Below are 20,650 nucleotides of genomic sequence, written 5' to 3'. Positions count from 1 at the left end.
GAGGCGTGCCCTCTCACAGCAGGTGCCAAAAGTAAAATAACCCACGAAATTCGAGGGACACTGAATTTCCCACTCCCAGTCTCGAGTTCCCACCACAAAATCACCAAACGATGATGATGGCCAGCCGGAAATAACCCACAGACATCCAATTTGTGGGACTCGTCGTCGTGTGTTTAGCAGCAAATTGTTGACACAACAAAACATTGGGGATTGGAGTTTGGGAAGGGGAGAAAAACGCAAAAACTCCAAAACAAACAGCAAACAGCAAAACAACACTAAATTAAACAAAACAACAAACCGTCGAAAGTGAAGGTGTTGCTCGCTCGAATAAACACAACTAAAAATGTCTATGATAATGGCATATAATAAAGCGTTTATGCAAATCGGTCCCCACAAGCATTTCATACAACTCCCCTTTTGTAAATCCGGAATTCGCCAACAATCCTCCTTCATGGAATAAGACATAAATTAAATGAATAATTTACAAAATACACAAATAATGCTCAAAACATTATTAAACTGACATTAAAATCAATCACACAAATTCTAGAAATATTTACCATAGTTGCACGCAAAAGTAAAAAATAAGAATTCCTTTGAATAATTGATTTTGGTCACACTGAAACTAATTTCCAGTGCTAGGCCACTCTTTATTAGAAAATTCATTATTTCTGTGTAAGCCTAAAAGTTAATAATATTTAATTTAATTGGAAATAACTATAGATGCAACAAAAACTAATAGAGCTATAAAGTATCCACAAAAGTTCTTATTACTCTAGCACAAAAAGCCAAGCTGAATTCAATTTTAAGACATTTAGCATATTAAGCCTTTATTGATTCGCAAGAATAAAAAGCCAGACAAAAGATGCTACAAATGGCTAGTAAATAGGGAACAAATGGGATTAAAGTAGATGAGAAAAAAACGTAAAACTCTTAAAAATATGCATTTTTAAACAAAGACAAGAATCAGCTCTTAAAATTCACATTTCGAAAGAAGTCAAAGAAAGTTGGCTGATTGTAGAGAGGCTATAAAAGATGACTGTCACATCACCGAGAGTTCCTAAAAGTCATCTCGCTTTCAGGTGTCATTCATTTCCGAGTCTTCACTGTCTTTTGTGTTATGTCACTCAAGTCAGTGACGACTGCTGATTTATGCAACTAATCCAAAGTCAACTGCTGCTTGAGATGATTTCAGCCATTGCGTTTCAAGCACTTTCAACTTTGCTGTCCGCACTTCAATTTCAACTTTTGATTGCACTGCATTAAATTGATTTCTGCTGCTTTTTAATAACAACTTCATCTTGCCGGCTTCTTCTTCTTCTTCTGCGTCTTCTTTTTTATCATCAGTATTATCATCATCATCATCATCATATATGAATAGTAAACCATCGTCTTAGGATTCGTTGTTGTTTCTGTTATTAGCGCGCATGATTGGCATTTCTGTTTCTTCCGTTTGATTTCTTTCATGTTCATCAGTTTATTTACTTTGATTACTTCACATGAAAAAAAAACAAAATATAAATAAAAGCAAATTGCAGTTGTCTCCGATGGAAATTAATTTCAACCATTTGGCTACTTCCGATTTTCAGCGGTTACATGAGCATCACGTAATTGACACTAAAAGTGACTTGCCCAAAATCTTGTCGTTTTCGTTTGGCTTAGAAACCTCATCGCCGAAGTCATCGAAAGCTCCAATATACAAACATACATACATATAGATTGTATAGCTGGGAAATGGCTGCGAGGCATTCACTTTTCTTGCCACATTTCGTGGTAAATTGAAGCTATATTTCGGCACACGTCACGATCGCTAAAAAAAAAACAAAAAAAAAAAAGGAAAAAGAAACAAAATTGCAAAGAGCGTGGGGCGCAGATTGTCAAACATATCGCCATTGTGTTTCAATCAGGCTCTGGGCTTCCCACTCAATTTCATTGCAATCCTTTCCGTAATGCTGCTCAATTAAGGATCCTTTTTGGGAAATTCGTAGCATATTCAATTTCCATTTTATTGCTTTCTTAGTTTTAATGATCAAACGACTTAAGTCTTTTGTTCGCTTATTTTAACTATTTGGAATTGAAGTGGTCTGGCTTGTACTCTTCTATCCTGTTGAAAGAAAAACTTTTTCAATGGGTTCGATATGACTTTTCTGTTATTCATTTGATTGAATACAAAACAAGAAAGGAAACAAACTTCGGCAAGCCGAAGTTCATATACCCTTGCAGCTTTTTCAAAAACTAAATACTCTTTAAAACGTTTAAATTATGATTTGCTTGCGTGTATGTTTAAAAACATTGAAGCTCTGATGATGTGCAGCTGAATTATTCGATAGCTCCAATGCAGCGATTGTTCCTATGGGAGCTATATGCTATAGTCGTCCGATTTTGATGAAATTTAAACCGTAATTCTGAAATATTTAACCATTACTATATCTCGAAGAACTAAAAAAAAAATTTAAAAAACACCAAAGTTATAATTTTTTTAAATTTATTTTTCCGATTGTTCCTATGGGAGCTATATGATAAGACAACTTTTGGGAAAGTTTCATGCAGATAGCTTTAAAACTGAGAGACTAGTTTGCGTAGAAACGGACGGACAGACGGACATGGCTAGGTCGACTCGCCTAGTGATGCTGATCAAGAATATTTATACTTTATAGGGTCGGAAATGTCTCCTTCAGTGCGTTGCAAACTTCTGACTGAAATTATAATACCCTCTGCAATGGTATAAAAAACTATAAATATAGACTTTATTTTATTATCCTTTATTTATTATTTGAAAATGACCAAATATTATCAAATTCATGACCTTACTACTTTGCAAGTAAAAACATTTGGAAGGAACATTTTTATTTTAAAGGTCAAGTTTTTTGCTTGCCATTTTAGGTGTTCTGGCTTCTTTTTTTTTAAATTGTTGTTCTTGTTGCTGTTGTTGTTGGGCGGAAATGGATCGTTGGCAGAGGCACGCTTTGTTTTTCGCAAATGGGCGCGAGCGGCTTTTTCAATAGTATTTTTCACACTTGTGAAAATTAAAACTTAACTGAACATTTTGTTTGGGCTTCTGCCGCTGGGTATTGTTGTTCTTGTTGTTTTTGTTGTTGCTGTTGTTGTTGTTGTTATTGCTTACTTTAGTGTTGTCGTTGGCGCTTTTTATTGTTTTAATTACACGCGTTTTTCCGCGCATTGTTTCAATAGCCGACCGTCACGCGCCACAAGCCTTTTTTTCTCTCCTTGTCGGTTGGTTTTCCCCCCGTTTTTCCGACACCGCACCACCGTTTGTTTGCAAAATGAAGTGGTCATATTCTACACCATCTTCTCCCGCCTCTTCCACCACTTTTGGCCTCCACCCCGCCCCCCTTAATCCAGCACCAATCCTTCGAGGCATTAATGATAATTTCAAAATGACAAAAACGCAACTCCCAGGGCATCTCGTTCGTTGACTAGCGATGGACTTACGGAAGTCATGGAATTGTGAAATTAATCGGAAAAATAACTATCCAATTCAAAAAAAAGCAGCCGAAAAAAACCATAAATAAACTTAGTAAAATAGTACTTGGGAACTTAGAACTTAAAAAGCTTAAATCAAAACCAATATATAGAACATATATTCAACTTAAAACCAAAAACGTTTTGGCTTTGAAAATTTATATATAAGCTTAAAATAAATTTACCTAATTAGGGTAAGGTAAATTTATGAAATGATTTCTTTGTAAAGTAAAATAGTAATTGATTATACTTTCTGAATAAATCAAGAAAACATATATAATAATCATTAAACAATATAGAGAGTTATAAATAATAATTCAAGATTTAAGAATACACTTCACAAGCTTAAAAAGACCAGAAAATCACCATACTATATCTGATTTTAGATTAAATAGCATACACGATAGTCCCAGAACCATCCTCAATAGTTTTTCCCCATCTCCGAGGATCGATGTCGGCATTGTAATCAATGAACTGGCGGGCTGCAGTCCAGTTTGCAGTTTGCAGTCCGCGATTCACAGTTCCAGTTCGGGAAACCCCAAGATAAATGAAATAAATGAATGGCCGGTCGCCCCTTCGCCCCTTTCATTCCATCCGTTCAATTTAATGCCTTAATGAAAAATGCATTTTTAATTATTTTTTGTTCATTACAGGCAACTTTTTGCTGGCCGCCCGCCCAGTTGGCGGTTGTTGGCTTATGCGGCGTATGTGTAATTTATTGTGCTTTATATTCATCCCGACGTTGACAAGTTTAAGTTGGCATTTGCGCAACGAAATGACGGTTAACTGTTAATGTGATATTCCCCACAATTATAGTTTTCTTCGAGTGCATGGGATGCAGGTGAAAACCGTTAGTTCCAGATCGAGTTTCAATGCCAGCAGCAACAGCAGCAGCAACAGCAACAAAAAAAACAACTGCTACAATGGGAAGAGCAAGCAACGTCGAGGACAAATATCGTATTTCATCATTTGTTTAAGCCAAGCCATTGATTTGCTCAGGTAGCAAAGATACACTGCTAGAAAATGGCTTTTATAATTGCCAATTCTACTGAAAAAAAAACTTTGAGCTTTTAAGGCATTTAATACAAAACATAAAAACAAAAATTAAAAAAAAATTAATGGTATTTATAAATACAAATTGTAATTAAGACTCCTAATTCAAAATTATTTATTCTTGTTCCTCCATCTTTTTTTTTTCTTTTCTAATTATACAATGTTGTTAATTTTGGAAAATGTAATTAATTTTTCTGTTATAATAGTCTGACAAGTGCGTTAACAAAAAGTTGTGCTGAACTTGTAGCACTATAACTTTCATAAATAAATAAAATAAATAAATTCGAATACTATTTGTATAGATCAAAAGTTTTTGTTACTATTGTACATATATGTTTACCATTTCTATTTAACAGTTGATAAACATATTGTTTATTTTTATATTAATATTTTAGTGTTCTTATTGCTGCACATATTTATCAACTCCCAATTATGTAAAATGTCAAAACAAGCTAAATAAGAACAAGTATATTGTTTCAGTGCATCAGCAAAGCAAAAGGCAAGAGCATGATGGCTTGTCATTCATTAGGATAGCATGTCATTCATTAGCTGATAGCAAACCCTTTCTGATCCAGTCGCTGCACCCAGTTAGCAGTTACAATTTGAAGGGGAAAGTAAGGGCTGAATAAGGAAGGAATGAGGGGCGGTGAACGAGGGGGGAAACGGAGACTCTGGCGACGCGACAATGACATCAAAATGGTTGTCATCGGGTTTCAGAGAACAATTTGTTTTTGCTTCACTTAAGACAAGGTAGGCAAATGCGAATGGGTACGAGAGAGAGCGCAGAGGGAGCAGGGAAAGAGATGGCAATAGAGAATTATTGCTTTTGGTATTGAAACGTGGGAAGAAATAGTAGTCATAATAACATTTAGTTCAGCCTTGGTTTAATAAAAAAAAAAATTAATTTTTAAATTCCACTGGTTCTCGGCTTATTTTTATTTTGTTATATTTATATATAAAAGCCTTGTAAATATGCTCTTTGATTCGGTTTCAAGGTAATTTGGCTACAATCATCCTCTTATAATCTCAACATGTTAAGCAAGAATTAACCTCCTTGGCTTCACCTTCAAATAACATTCTTTCGATTACGAAGTTCTTTCATGAAAACTTTAAATTGCATTTAATTCTGCTGCCAAGTGGACATACTCACAACTTTCTCATAATTTTAAATTACATTTCACGCCTCAATTCCAATTGATATGGAAACTCAATTTCAGCTGATTGTAAACCCATTACTCCGTCGTGCCGAAGCTTTTTGCTGTTTGCCCGATTGCAGCATGAAGCATGAATTGTAAGAAATTACCTCTAATGCAGAGTGCATGTAATTGTGACGTTGTCGTTTCAATGAAACATATCAAACCAAATCAAATCAAATCGAAGCGAAATGATAAGCAACTTGCAACATGGTGAGTTGTTCAACCAACCAACCGTAGCCATCTTTTCATGTCAACAATGACAGAAAACAAAAATGGAAATGAAAATGAAAATAAAAGTTTCAATTACAAATTGTCCGCGCGGGGTCGGCTGAATTTTGTTTTTGGGGGCCGCAGCAGGGAAAAGCGAAAAGTTGACGAGACACTTAATTACTGGTTTTTCCGCTTCACTAAACGCAACATGATTTTAATTCGAAGGTGAATGACGCCGCCCGTGCGACTTTCCAACAACATGAACAATTTTTAAGGCGGCCAACATAATGAGATTGTCAACGAAAAGGAAAACATTTCAAGAAGTCCCAGAGTTTCAATTTTAAATATCTGCTAATGTGATTATCAAATTAGGGGATAAAGTTTCCATGGTAATTTAATATATACCATGTTGTACATTATATATTAGCAACAATTTCCAAGCTTTTTTATTTAAGGTGTGCACAAGCCTTAAAAATCGGAAAAAATGATTTATATTGAAAATGGTTTGCATGGCTATAAAGGCATATTTTGTTGTATTTATTTATTTATTTATTTTTTTTGATTGAATTGTTATTAATTATTATTAATTTATTAAAGATTATTATTAAATTATTAAGAAATTAAAAAATCATTTTACAAAGCAAATTGAAAGAAAAGATTCCTTTTTTTTTAACCGAAAACCAATCCAACCAACAATTTGGCAGCAATTAAGCTCAACTGGCCAAGCCATACAAAGGCCGCGCCGTATTCAATGCAAACAATTTGCTCAACTCATTGTGGGAATCAATCGCCTGTTTAGATTCAAGGCCGTTTGGCAGCCAAATTAAAAGTACAGAAAATCAGAGAAAAACACAGCAATAAAGCAGTATAGAAAAAAAACCTAGTAAATAAATAGGCAAGCAGCTTAGAGTTAACAACTTAATGTTTTGTTGACATTTTCGCGGGAACTTGGAGGGTCCCCCATCAAAAGGCCAAACATGATTGGAATTCGAGATGCGAATCTTGTGGGTTGGTTGGTTACCAAATATCCGAAGATTGCATTCGCATTCTTTGCGCTAATGACAATCGCAAATGTCTTCCGTTCCCTTCTCTGTCTCTGTCTCTATCTTTCTATCTCTCTTTGATAGAGACTCCTCCAATATTTGCCCTGAATGAGACACTAAAGTGAATTATTAGTTGGGCAAATAATTGCACAGTTGGCTTTGCACAATGTCTCTCCCTCGACGAGAATTCCGCTGACAGCTTGTGGCAATATTTGGTCAGCGTAATGGTGATGGCAGGAGACCAGGCGAAATTCAGGGGGGAAGAGCTGCCGGGGAGGCCTCATAATCAGAAGGAATGTTTTCAGGAGCTAATTTCCCTACTGCCCTAATTAGGTATATCAAACATGGCAAATATAAGAAATAACATTATCTCGAGCGTTATTATTCCCATGTAATTACCACAAAATGCTTAACTCATTAACTTAACGTCCTTAGTTCTAAAATATCCATGTAATTTATTTTAAATATTTAAAATCAATCTAGCAGCTCTATATTAGTACTCAATTACCCCTTTTCAAATAAGTGACCCCAATCAGCACCATGGAATTTAAAACAATTTTTCAAAACATTTTTTTAATTTTAATTTAAAAATCGTAAAAAGAATATTAATAAATAACAATAAAAACATATATCTTGAGTTATATGCGTATAAGTTAAAAAAAACACGAAGCTAAGACGATTTTCTTATTAGTTGTCGTATCTTTCCCATGACAACTATATGTTGTTTCAATTCTAAACTTTAAAATATTATTTTTGAATATGTAAAATTTTAAGTGTACATATTTCAATTATTGTTGCTATGTTCCAAATGCTTTAAAACTGAAAGACTAGTTTTAATATATACTCCACTGCTGCAAAGGTATAAAAAGTTGGTTTTATTGCTGGCGAAAGCATAGTGAGACCGAGATGATTTTGATGATGATTATAATGACGATACTGATAAGGTGGTCTTTCACTCCCCTTTTTTTAACCCCCTGATGACGTAGCAGTCAGTGTGCTGTTTTTTGCATGGGCTTACCAGTCCATCTGTCTATAAAAGCGAGGCATCTATTTGCATTTACTTCCATTCTGTTCTGTAGCCCCCTGCTTTTCCCACCCTTTTCCCACTTTTTCCCCACTTTTTTAGCTCAACGGGCGGTGGTCGAGTTGCAGACATTCATTTTGGTTTATAGGTAAGGCCTGCGCTCTGCCTAGCACTACAGCCCCAGCCCCAACCCATTCATCCATCCATCCAGCCTCCAATATATCCACACCCAACTGAGCTGGAAAGCAATTTAGTTTAAGGGGGATGTTGGGCCATGCCTTTTATAAATGCATTTCACACTCTATTTTGCACTCACCATTTAAATTGTGGACATTGGATATATATGGCCCAGGCTGCAACTCCCGTTTTATCTGCAGAAATGGAAGAATTAAAAGTTTAAGAGTTAGTTGTTGGTATGTTGGCAGCAATGGAGATTGATATATAGATGCAAGAAGTGTGTGTAAAAAAGAAATTTTCAAGTGGAATGTAAGTAAAGAGCTTAGAGATCATTGCTCTATTTCGTATTCACTAGTAATGTTCAACTTAAAACCTGATTTACGGCCACCTAATCCAGCGCTATCATTACCCAATAGTTGATCTGCATGCCCATCACGTCGCCCTTTTTCTACTTCTAACTAAAAACAGGTGCCAAAAAGAATGAGTGGTGGCAAGAATGCGAATGAGCATCTTTACCAGAGAATAAAACTCATTATTTTACATTTGTGTTGTTTCATTTTTTTTTTTTTTTGGTTCATGACCCAGAAACGGAGGAGAACGATCTTTTTTTCCTGGACAATGTGTAAGTATCTTGGTCGCGGTTCCGACGCTCGTGAAATGTGGAAACTTGAAATGTACGTGCGGTCATCTGTCATGATTCTCAGTCAACCACTTGGCCTACAAAATCGGGGGAGTATATATATATATATATATGGGGGGAGACTGCGGTTTGTTCTGTGGTCCACAGGCCAACTCAAAACACAACAACTCAAACTTCAAAACCAAAACCAAAAACCAAAACCAAGTCCATTGTCTATGTGCGTGCGCTTTGCTTAAATGTCAATTATATCACGCTTATTAGATTTTTGATGGCCTTCATCACGAGACGACGAGACGACGAGACGTTGATGGTGATGATGATGATGATGCGAGAAAGCAGCCAAAAAAAAAGGAGAGTCGCAGCGAAAATGTCATAGCTCTATATATAGTAGATACTCCACATACAACGACTGCCGCCGACGTAAAAATAAAAGTAATGCGTCGTCGCTTCTTTTTTATGGACTTTTAATGCGATCTTAACGCGTGTGTGTGACAAAGATCTGACATCAGAAAGAGAGTCACAGAGCCGGACAGAAAGAGACAGCCTGCTGGAGGCAGTGACAGTTTTCTTCGCCCGTCTAGACGCTAAGAATATTGAACAGACGTTTTTTTCTTCTTTTTCTTTTTTTTTTAATCGGATCAAGTGGGTCAGTTGATCAGCAGGTGCGTGAGAAGCTCTCTACCGGAAATGGTAAATAACTGATCATCCCATAATGTACATTTAGGTCAAGATCAAAATCAATATTAAAAGAAAACTTAGCTAAGATTATTAGCATATTTATCTTTTTAAAATATGTTGGGATCAAAAGAATTTTGATAAGCTTTTCTCACACAATTCTCAGTTTATTAGTCATTAAAAGCTCGTTGAAATTCTCACCAAATTTATCCATAAAATGGATTGATTGTAACCTTTTTTAAATCACTAAAAAAGCTTTTTCTCAAAGTCAACTTATTTTCAAGACCATAAATGGGAGATCATAAAGTGCATTAGTTGGTTGACGACCCCCAAAATCGTGGGAATTCTTTCCAAATCTGAGCCTTACTTTCTCCACATTTAGGTTCTCTCTAAATGATGCCAAGGAAGCCAAAAAGAAATATAGTATTTGATAAGGTAAAAAATACCCAGAGATTTTTAATTTGTAATTAGGTCAAGATCGCAGCAACACATAAATGAAGAAATATTTACACACTTTTTGGGTTTTTGTTATTTTCCAAAGGCCCTTAATCAAGTGACTGGGTTTGGTCTTTAAATTCGTAATATGATTACAGACACCCCTCCTGGCTCAACTCTTTGCTGTGGCTTAATGTTCCTCTTTCAACTCTAACCAATTTCCAAACATTTTCCGCAGATACAATAAAAAAATGCTCAACAATAAAACTAAAACGAGCTCTCTGGACAGCAGAGCAAAGCAGTAGTAGGGGCGCTATATAACTTTGTTCCGCCAACGTAACGACATTTTGTACGACCCCATTTCCAAAGTCGTAATAATTTCATGAAAAACGCAGCGACGTCGACTGCATTTTGGTTTTCAGTTGGGGGCGGGCCAAAAAATACATCGGATGGGGGGTGGGTGGTGGGGAGGTAATGTGCCAGTAAAAGGTATTTTAACGCTGGAATGCCTTCTTTTCCTCCCTTTTCTAATGTCGGAAAATGAGACGGAGGAGTTTTCCTTTTCGGCTGCTTTGTCATGAAAAATAGCTTCGCTTCGTTGAAATGACAGTCACGATTTTCTTTTTTTTCCCGTTTTTTGTATTTCTTCTTGTTGTAAATCCTCCTGGTTACGTTGTCTGGTTTTTTATGATTTCCATTCTTCACGAAAGATCTTGTTTTTTTTCGAGCAGTGTAGCAGACTAAATGAAAGATGATGAATTTATTAAATTCCCCTGTCTTTGCAAAATGTGAGTGAAGGTTTGGGGAAAAAAATGGGCTTAAAATGATGTTGCCTTGCAATTTTGTTCCAAAAATGTCAACCAAATTGGTAAGCTAAAACAAACACATCAAGATTTGATAGCAACAAATGTGGGTTTTATCCAATTTCCTTAAATTACTTGATTGTCCTTTTGTTCAATTAACAATTATTTTTCATTCTACCATAATTGCGTTTTTATTTAGGTTATATTAACCACCATTGTCAACCTATTTACGTTTACCAGAATTTTACCGGTTAATTTTTTTTTTTTGTTTTTTTTTTTATAAATTATTTAGTAGGTTTTTTTTTGTGTCTATCAATTTATTATATCATCTGGTTTTTTTTACGATTCTTAAATGAAATATCTCTTTTTGTTAATTTAAATATGAACTTGTTTAATTTAATAGTTTATTTTATCTTTAGCGAGAATAATTCTAATTGATTTCTTCTTTTTTATACTATTTTGTTTGATTCCCAAGGCTGCATAGCGAAATATTCGTTTCGCAAACGAAATCTTTCTCAGAGATTGACAAAGTTTATATGCATGTTTTTTTTTTTGGATCCTCGTTTTTTACCCGCACCAAACAGAGCTAAACAAGAATGGAAAACTTTGTTCCGTTTCGTGTTTTTCGTGATCCTTGCCAAAATTCTTTTCAAACATTTTTCAGTCCTGCCCCCTCCGAAAAACTCTTGGTAAACCGCGGCGGCTAATAAAGAATGTAGATGGAGCAAATTGCTTGGCCGAAAGGTGAAATTTCATAAATTTCGTGAAAGAGAAACGAATGGAATGTCCGCGGGGCGGGAACGTTGCAAATGCGCGAAAAAGCGGGAAAATCAGCACGTTAAGAAAACTCATTGGGCGGCGTAACTTTATTTGAACAAAACTTGGCCAACAATCGTAAAAATTGCACTCTACCATTAATCTGAAGGCCTTGCCCAATCTTGACTTGACTTTTTTTTTTATTTTGGACCCCTGTTTCGTTACGGTGTTATAAAAGCGTTTAGACCTAATTGTTTGGCGCTACTTTTGTTGGTTCTCATTTTGGTTAGAATGGTTTTGATGGAGAGGAGCATTTATGTAAAGTCCTTCAAGGTAATTCCGTAGGAGAAAAATGTAATCCTTAAGAAATTCAATATGCAATCAAGGAAGTTTTGATTTCAGTTGTATTATAGACATTAGAAACACGTTTTTTGAAGTGCTAGTAATAACAAACCAATCCAACTTTTGTCAAATACAATAAAAAACAAAAAAAAAACTCCACAATAGTTGAAATATATAAAACTGACAAACCATAAAAATATTTATACATTTGAATCTTTAGACATTTTAGTTATGTCTGTATGAAAATCTTAAAGTTTAAAATATGGCAGGGTATTTCCACATTCGACTGATCTTTCAATAATTTCCTTCCCCCACTCTTTTTTTGCATTTGAAGTTTATCCTTAATTTCTTTTCGCCAGCGTTAAAGGTTATTGCTTTTTGTTGAAATTGTTGGGTGCAACGATTTGTTTTATTGGGTCTGCATAGAGATTTGCTTTTGTTTGGCCATCATGGTATAATGCTCGAAATCAAATTCGGACATGAAACCGAGAACACTCAAGTCGCCGGCTGCTGTGAAACGTTTTTTAATGACCGAAATATTAAAATAAAAGGTGTTACCTCTCCGTCATTTGCCCACCTTTTCCCTTTTTTCCGCTTCGAATAATTTGAATGTTGTTCGTGCGACGGCCTTTTTCGGCTGCTCCCTACTTTTTTTTTTATATATTTAAGAGGCGGTTTTATGACATTTTTCATTTGGCCCCTGCGGCGGCGTTTGCTTTTCTTTAATGAAAAATTAAATTAATGAACGCACATTTGTGTGGCTTCGCTTCTGTGCTGTGTTTTTGGCTCTCCTTTTCATTCTCTTGTGCAAACTTCTGGCAGGCAAATTAATTTGGCAATTGCAATAAAACTTTTCGCAGCAGCAGCAGCAGCAGATTTGGCCCATTATTCTCGGCTAAAAAGATCGTCGTTCCTAGCACTAGTAGCCAGCCATGTCCTGCCTGCTTATAACCAAAGCCATTAAGCAAATTGCTCGAAGTTTGCTCCCTTCTCGCCGTTTTTGGGGTAGTAGGTGGTAATAAAGGGTTTTCGATGGAAAAGGTAGGTAACCTAACACCCGCCTAATTGGCTGCCAAGATCCGATTTCCCGGCTGAGAAACTTTAAGGTGGCTTTTGAGAAAAAGCTGATTGAATGCCAAGTGCCAAATGTCGTGAGGGCAGGCCTTGTTGCAATGAGCAATAATTGCACTTTGACACGACCTTCTCATCCCCTTTTCTCTGCTTCCTGCTTCATAATCCACATCCACCCCAGGAAAGAAAAGACAATGGACAATGGTCCTTCTACTGCTGCTGCTGCACCCCACCCTTCACACTAATAAATCCTTGTCACAATATCCCTTTGTTTTGCCATCTTTTTCGCTTGAGCTGAGCGCAAGGGGAGCATTATCATCCTTTTTGAATTTACAGCGCTATAATTCAAAACACATTCGCTGACTGACTGACAGACAGAAAGAGACAGCGAGTGAAGCAGACGAGTGAGGGGCGGAAAGAGATGGCTAGCGAGATGATGATTAAGGTCCTGTCGGCACGAAAAATTAACAGAAGCAGCAACAGCAGCACCACCACCAAACCACCATATGCCATATGCTTATGGGCTTATTGTCCTCCGATTTGTGCGCCATATGAGGCAGATTAATCATAATAATCACAGACTAGGGATCAAGTAGCACAATTAATAAAACACCATTGGAAACAAGTAAGGCAAAACTTACTGAAGATCATAGCACTTTTGGTTTTTTAAAATTGAATTTTGTAATTAGTTCAGCATTAAACTTTAACTAGTCAATACGACTTATTTTATTGTTAATTATTTAATACTTATATAAGTATTTTTCCATAACTTCTCAGCAAAGGTAACTCGGTCCAGTGAAAAAAAAACGAAGCTCAGCAAATTCGAGCCCAAAAGCAGGGCTTATTAATTTTAAAAGCTTACAAACATTGCTAAATAATTAATCCAGAAATGTAACAATATAATCGTCGCATTTCAGTTGACTTGACTTTAGAGGTTTGGAATGTGAATTCGAGTAAGGGTGCAAGACGAACACAACATTCAAAATATATCCCCTTGGTCCTTTTCCCGATAGACGAACACTTTTGGGATACTTTAACTTTGTTTTGATGTTCTGGCTCTTTTGCCCATTTTTCCATCTTTAAGTGCACCAAAAATAAATTATATACCCCACTTAACTTATTTCATTCTTTTTGATGCTGGTGTGCTTAATTCCATTTTTATATTTTCATTTGCAGACAACACAGGACAACAGGAAACAGCGACAGCCAACGAGAGAGGATGTTTTGTTTGAGTTTGCAAAGGCGGCTCCAGTGGCACACATAACTTTACTCCTCCCCAACCATCCACCATAAGCCATTTGCACTTTTCCGCCATTCCACCGAGTTGAGTTGCTCCGGGAAATGGGTCAAAGAAATTTAATTGGCAAGAAAATAGGAAACTGCCGCGCATGTGAGCAACGTGAACAGTGTTTATCAAAATATGAATTGCGCGATCGCGGACTTTTTTTGCATTTTTGTAATAAATTTGTTATATGAAAATTAAGAAAGTATTGTTTTGATAATTTTGAAGTTACCTTACATGTTGTATTATTTATTCCTGAACAGCAAATTCTTAAGTTTCATTAGGGTCTCAATTACGACGTTTCAAAATTGTCAAATTTCTTTTATAACATTTGGAATTACGACAATTTATAAAACCATTTTATTTGTTATACTCAATAATTAATTGAAAAATTGTTGTCCATGATTAAGCCCTATCATTTATAAAGATTTCAGGCACAACTCAATTGGCTTTGGCTAAAAGTAAGGATTTCGGTCACATATCTTCAGCTCATCAAATCAATAGGCAATAACCTATTGTTATTCAAATATGATTTGGTTATTTTAATCTTATTTCTTTTTTTTTCATTATCGTGGGGAAAGTTCTTTCCCACCCAAACACAGAAATAACTGTTAATTTTGGGACCAGCTGGGTATAATTTTCCACTGCTGCCACTCTTAGGCTCAAAGTTTTGCCCTCTTTCTGGAAGCATTATTTCCCTGCCCTCGTAAAACACGGCGAGGTGAGAAATTAAAAATAGTTTTTTCTGACATCTAAATGCGATTGTCAGTCATCTCAGTCTCATCTCGCACCTCAAAACTCCTTCACTTTTCAAATTTATCAGGCGTGGGCGCCATCGAAAATGAATTTATGACAGGGCTGGCGGCAGTTTGGAAATATACACACAACAGACATCATTCAATTCGGACGCCGATTTGGATTCGGATTTACATTCCAACGCGTGCTTGGCGCATTCATTAAGCGAAGTGGACTGCCCAGATGTGGGTGTAGAAAAGAGGCGTTGCTGGGAAATGGGAGAAGCTGCTTTAAATGGATGCCACTCCCCGAACTTGACATTAATTTGGGGTCTTTTACATTTCTACGCAGGTACAAAACAGCTCGGTTTAAATTTAATAATTGCCGTTGAAATGTATATTTTAATTTTTCGTATCTTTGGGTTTAATATCAACAAGATGTGTTACACTTTTATATTCATTTTCGCCGAATTCCGCTTATGTTTATTATTATATTAAAATAGAAATAGAAAATGTACGAATATTTTATTGTCAAATCAAACAAAGACTATTGCTTTAATCTATAAATCTAAAAAAAATTTTTAGTTTAATATCTTGTTGGCTTTGTTTATATTATATCTTCAATATAAAGTAATTAAAGATGCAAAATAAAATAGAAATAAAAAAACTGGTTAAAAACTTAGATTACACTTATGTTAAGTTTTATTTTCTGAATAAAAAAACTCATCTATGGAGGATTTCATCGATTTAAATTTCTAGACCAACGTATTCTATTATAATCCTAAATCCTATTAAGATTAAATATTTATTACAATATCAAATGCACATATATTCCCTGTGGACAAATTGGGTCTTCACCACATAAGCTCACCACCTGGAGGCTGAGCTACCCAAAACCATCAGATATGTGAGTCATAAGTGCCGCCACTTCCGCCTGCGAAGGTTCAAGAAACTTCGAAATAAAAAAAACCGCCTGAGATTTGTGAGTTGATTTGAGGTTGATGCCTGGGGCGGGGGCATTGAAAGCGCTTTAAGTTTTGTATCTTTTAACTCCGTACTTGGGAGATTTGTAATTTGCCTCCGCGCGTTGGGGTCAACTCCGATCGCTTCTTAAACTCGGATTATGTTTGATTGCTTTTTGGTAGGTTCTCTTTTTCTCCTTGGATTTTTGGGTTCTTTTCCTTGGTATTTCTTGATGGTTTTTCTTTATCCAAATCTTTAGCGTCGCGGATTATTTGCTCATGCCTACCAATTCCTATTGTTTTTAGGATGTTCTGTATTTTGAAGCCACAACAAAATTTGAAATGTTTTACATTTATTTAATATTTTAATCATATGTGACTTTAAATCTTACAATTTATATCAGTTTTAAAGTGTTTATATTAGTTGCACCTTAACTTTCTGTAGCATTTTTATATTCACAATAAAAATTACTATATTAATAATATTGTGGTATAAATCTATTATTATTGTTTTATTTTATATAAGGGAGTTAACAATGATATAAAACTTCAAAGTTGTTAAAAAAAATATTAATAAATAAATTGTTTTTTTGCAACAAATTTCAGATCCTTTTCTGAACTGAACCAAATGTTTCTTATACTTGAAAACCCTCTCTGATTACTTTCGGTTAACACATAATTTTTCCAAGTTTTTCATTTGTTCCAATGACTTTGAGAATAGTTTCTGAACTTATATAGAGATCGCTCGACTTGGCAAACTTTTCGTTAGCGCATGATGTCAGCTTTTCACAACCCCTTCATCTTCATCTCCATCTTTATTATTTATAATTATTTCTCTATTTATCGCGACAACAACAAACACTTACAACAAACGAATCGAGGGAATTCAAATTGAAATTGTGAACAGCAAGAACTCCTCTCGATAATTGATTTGGACAAAAAAAAATTAACAATAAAACAAAAAACAAAAAAAAAAAAAAAAGCTGACAAAACATATACGAAATTAATGAATAATCTGCGGCAGAAAAGTTGGGCTGCGTGGGGAGTTGGATGGCAAATTCAATAACCGACACACACGGCCATAAATATAAGCATGAATATAAATATAAATACCCAGCACAAATAAATATGAGTAATCTGTGTTCTCCGCTTGACGCTATGGTAATCCTCTGAAGGTTCACTCTGGCGGAAAGCGCTCAAACTAACCATGAAAACCATCAAATAATCGACCTGCCCACCCACTTCCGGATGGGTATGGTATACTTGTTATTTTCATTTTCGACCGGGCCAAATGTGCTACTCATCATCGTTATTGTTGAATGTATATTATATGATCAGTCAGATCGGTCAGCAAGTAGGTATACTATTGCCGCAGGTTCCCATAATCACCAAATACATTTTGCGGATGAGCGACCGCCAGAAATTATGCACAGCAATTAGGCAAAGCTTAGGTAAAATAGTTTAGACTAGGCGTTACTCTTTACCATTCGTTTTGAAAATATTTTATTGTTTGAACTAGAAAATAAAAGAGTTAAAAGAAGAACACAAATAAGCTGCCATAAATTATCTTGATCACTTTTTAAGTTGATGTAACGATACCTATTTATTTATATTTATAAATGTAATGTTATATTCTTTGTAAAATTTATTCTTTAGAGTTACTATTGGTTAAGTAAAGCTAAAGAATAAAATTGTCTTAAAAGTAATACTGCATGGATTCATGGAGTTAGCACATATTTATGGGTTAAAAAGTTTACATAACTTGTAAAACAGCATACCCAACGAATTTATCATATAAAAGGGGATACCACAAAAAGCTTATTAATTAGCTGAACAAAGTGTAGATGATGAGCACCTGCTGACATCGTGACTTAGCCAATAAACAATTCTTTCATTGTGTTATTTTGTTTTATAGTGACGTCGACGTTGACAAGACTACACTCAGAAATTCTCCGTTTCCACATCTTCCTCGTCCCCATACTTCCCCTCCATCAACAATATCATAACATTTACTAGTCACAAGCCAAACAAACACCAGTTGAGATGTCTGCAATCTCGCTAAATGCAATTTGCCTGGTTTTATCCATTCTGCTGTTGTTCTTGGGTGTCGCATTGGTACCTTTGAAGCGTTTGATACAAAGCAGGTATGAAAATCAGGAGGTTTAGCAGTTTATTGCGAAAGTTTTGTTAACCAAGTAGGAGCGGTGGTCGCTACCAACTGGCCTTGGTGCCAGCGATTTTAAGTACCGTACGAGGCCAGAGGGCTGCGTACGATCCATTGGAGCAATCCTCGTGCCACAAGTCAATTCGCGTACACATTCGGCTATTTGGCTCGCTACGTACATGTGCCACCGGATTTAGATGAAGTTTGATTGCCCGTGGAACTGCATCGCCACATGTAGGTCCTTGCCAAGCAGCAGAATCTCTTTCGGACGGCCCAGTTGCAAAGGACCCCAGTGACTGCCTCCGTGCCTGATCTCGATCACGACCACAATCGCTGAGAAGGGCAAAGTTCATCATCGCCCCCAAATTAAGTTATATATGCCTAAGGCACAGTAATCATTTCGGAGCGGACTTTAGTTTCGAAGTCCCTAATAGTGTTTTAATTGCTCTGGCCGTTTGTATTCCGCACGAATTAACATCAATTTGGGGAAGGAAGTGGGTATAGATTAGCCACCCCTGCTGTTGCTATTGCAAGGATATCGCATGTCAAGCAGGCATTATGAGCTTTCAACGTTAGGGGTTTAAGTCGACGAACCTGCAAATACCCTGGAAAGGGCATTAATAAATACTCTTTTTTTTCTATCGCTAATCCAAATGTGTTTTTTTTTAAATAAGGCAGCTTTAAGTATTTAGTATGTTACACTTTCATTTCTAGTTTTAAGTATGGAATAATTTAGTTTTAAATTAAAAAAAAACCTATCTATAATTTTTCTATTGGAATTGGTTTAAAATATGTTATCAATTATATAACCAAATTTTAAGTTTCTTTTAAGTATGTTTATATTTTGAAAAAAACAACGTTTCATTTAAATGTTTTGAGCATTTTTAATTTTTAAAATTTTAACTATTAAATATATCATACTGTTTTGCTACTACATAATAAACCGAAAGACCCCACACACCCAACAACAAATGGTAATCGGGCGGCACTCCGGGCACTCCCCAAGCCGTTCAAGGACCAAGGACTCGCCAGGGAGCTCTGCTCAAGGATCCATGGATCTATGGTCGCAAGGAGGTAACAGGAGGATTGACATGTAACTGTTTGTCACACAAAATTAGCGTCGGGTGTCGGGCGTCGAGTGCCGAGAGTCGGCAACATCATTTATCAATGTATCAATTGTGAGGCGACAATGAAAACAAAGGCACTCCACGCCACTCCACTTCGAAAAGGGGAAATTGGAAACAGCGGGGGAAGAAAGCGGAAAACAAAAGGCGAGCTGAGCTGGGATACGGACAAAAAAAGTCAGCCAAGACGAGGGTTGACAATTGGCAATTGGAATCGGAATCGGAGACATGTTCCATGTTGACGTGGAATTTTCCAGATTTTCCGAGATTTTCACCCTCTTGTGATTGAGGATAATTAGCTGGGGACTTGACAGTTGGATAGTCAGAGGGTTGATCTGAACAAAGACTATACAACTATTTAATAATGTAATATATGGAAATTTAATATATGGAAATTAGCAGGTTCTTCGTGTTTATCTGAATTTTGAAGCCTGTGAGGAAAGAACAACCAAATTTAAATTACTAGGATAGACTTAATTTTAAGCTAATTTAACGCATGAGCTCTAAAATATTTATAGTGCAAAAATACTTTTTGGCAGTATCCATATTTTTTAAGCCTATTATTAAAATCTGAAAATAAACAAACCAAAAATCCATATTTGTAAAGCAAAATATTTAGGCCTGAAAATAAACAAATCCATGGCAGGTTTCTACCCTTCATTTCGGCCATTTGCACAAAAAAAAAATGTATATTGCAAGTGCAGCTAAATGCTAAATGCCCACAACTCATTGGCAGTGCCCCATAAATCTGTCATAACCGGAGCAAGCGACCAAAGTCAAGTGATCACTTTGTCAGTTCTACGCACTTTGAGGCCATCATCTCACCAAAACTCATTGAACTGACATTTCAATAACATTTTATCACATTTAACTTTAGTTTTCTGTTTTCAATGCGCTGTTGCCCTGCGCATACTTGAAAATCTGCTTCTTTTTTTTCTGGCAAGAGGTAACACTCTGTTTACCATTCTCCATATAACCATCGTTATTATTATCTTCGCACAGAAATCATTATTATTTTCTTCACCCACATTGCAATGCAGTTTTGTTTTGTTTCTCGTTCGACACGCTCAAAGTTTACAAAACTCTGACCTTGACTCATTGACTAAATTTCTGAATGCCTGACTGACTGAGTGACTGACTGAATGAGTGAATGAGTGAACGTGGGGATTTCAATGTTTGGTTTTCAATTTGGCTTCGATCAAGCAAAGCAGGGGCTGTGGGTAAATATTTACCCATCGTTTGGCAACCGAAGGTCGCTTCTTGGCCCTGGTTCAAATCGACTTGCGCCTCGCATTTAAACCAACCAACCTCCTAATTTGTCGCATATCGTCGTGCTCACTTTATAAACTATAAATAGCAAAATATTCCCTCCAATTAAATTTCGAAATGTCCACTGGTTGGGCTTGATGGCAATTTGTGACTCAGTTTTCAAAATATTTCGCCTATTTTGCACAGATTTTTATTGAATTAGTGCCG

The 20,650-nt window shown here is 36.0% G+C and overlaps 2 protein-coding genes across 6 annotated transcripts in view; one reads left to right on the top strand and one right to left on the bottom strand.

Annotated features, from left to right (window-relative positions):
* LOC128265124 (uncharacterized) overlaps positions 1-20,650 on the bottom strand; it is a 190,890-nt gene that overhangs the window by 32,832 nt on the left and 137,408 nt on the right. For 3 of the 5 annotated variants that reach the window (XM_053000946.1, XM_053000948.1, XM_053000945.1), the window contains one exon: positions 8,326-8,380. The exons of the other annotated variants lie outside the window; for them this stretch is intronic. The gene's annotated coding sequence lies outside the window, so the exon portion shown is untranslated. The remainder of the gene's footprint in view (positions 1-8,325; positions 8,381-20,650) is intronic. 5 annotated transcript variants of the gene reach the window in all.
* The window catches only part of LOC128265129 (uncharacterized), a 175,897-nt gene that overhangs the window by 45,473 nt on the left and 109,774 nt on the right, over positions 1-20,650 (top strand). The window lies entirely within an intron of this gene.

The sequence above is a fragment of the Drosophila gunungcola genome, unplaced genomic scaffold (genome assembly GCF_025200985.1).
Source record: "Drosophila gunungcola strain Sukarami unplaced genomic scaffold, Dgunungcola_SK_2 000095F, whole genome shotgun sequence".
In the NCBI taxonomy this organism is placed as follows: domain Eukaryota; kingdom Metazoa; phylum Arthropoda; class Insecta; order Diptera; family Drosophilidae; genus Drosophila; species Drosophila gunungcola.
This window is presented reverse-complemented; position numbering and strand designations above follow the sequence as displayed.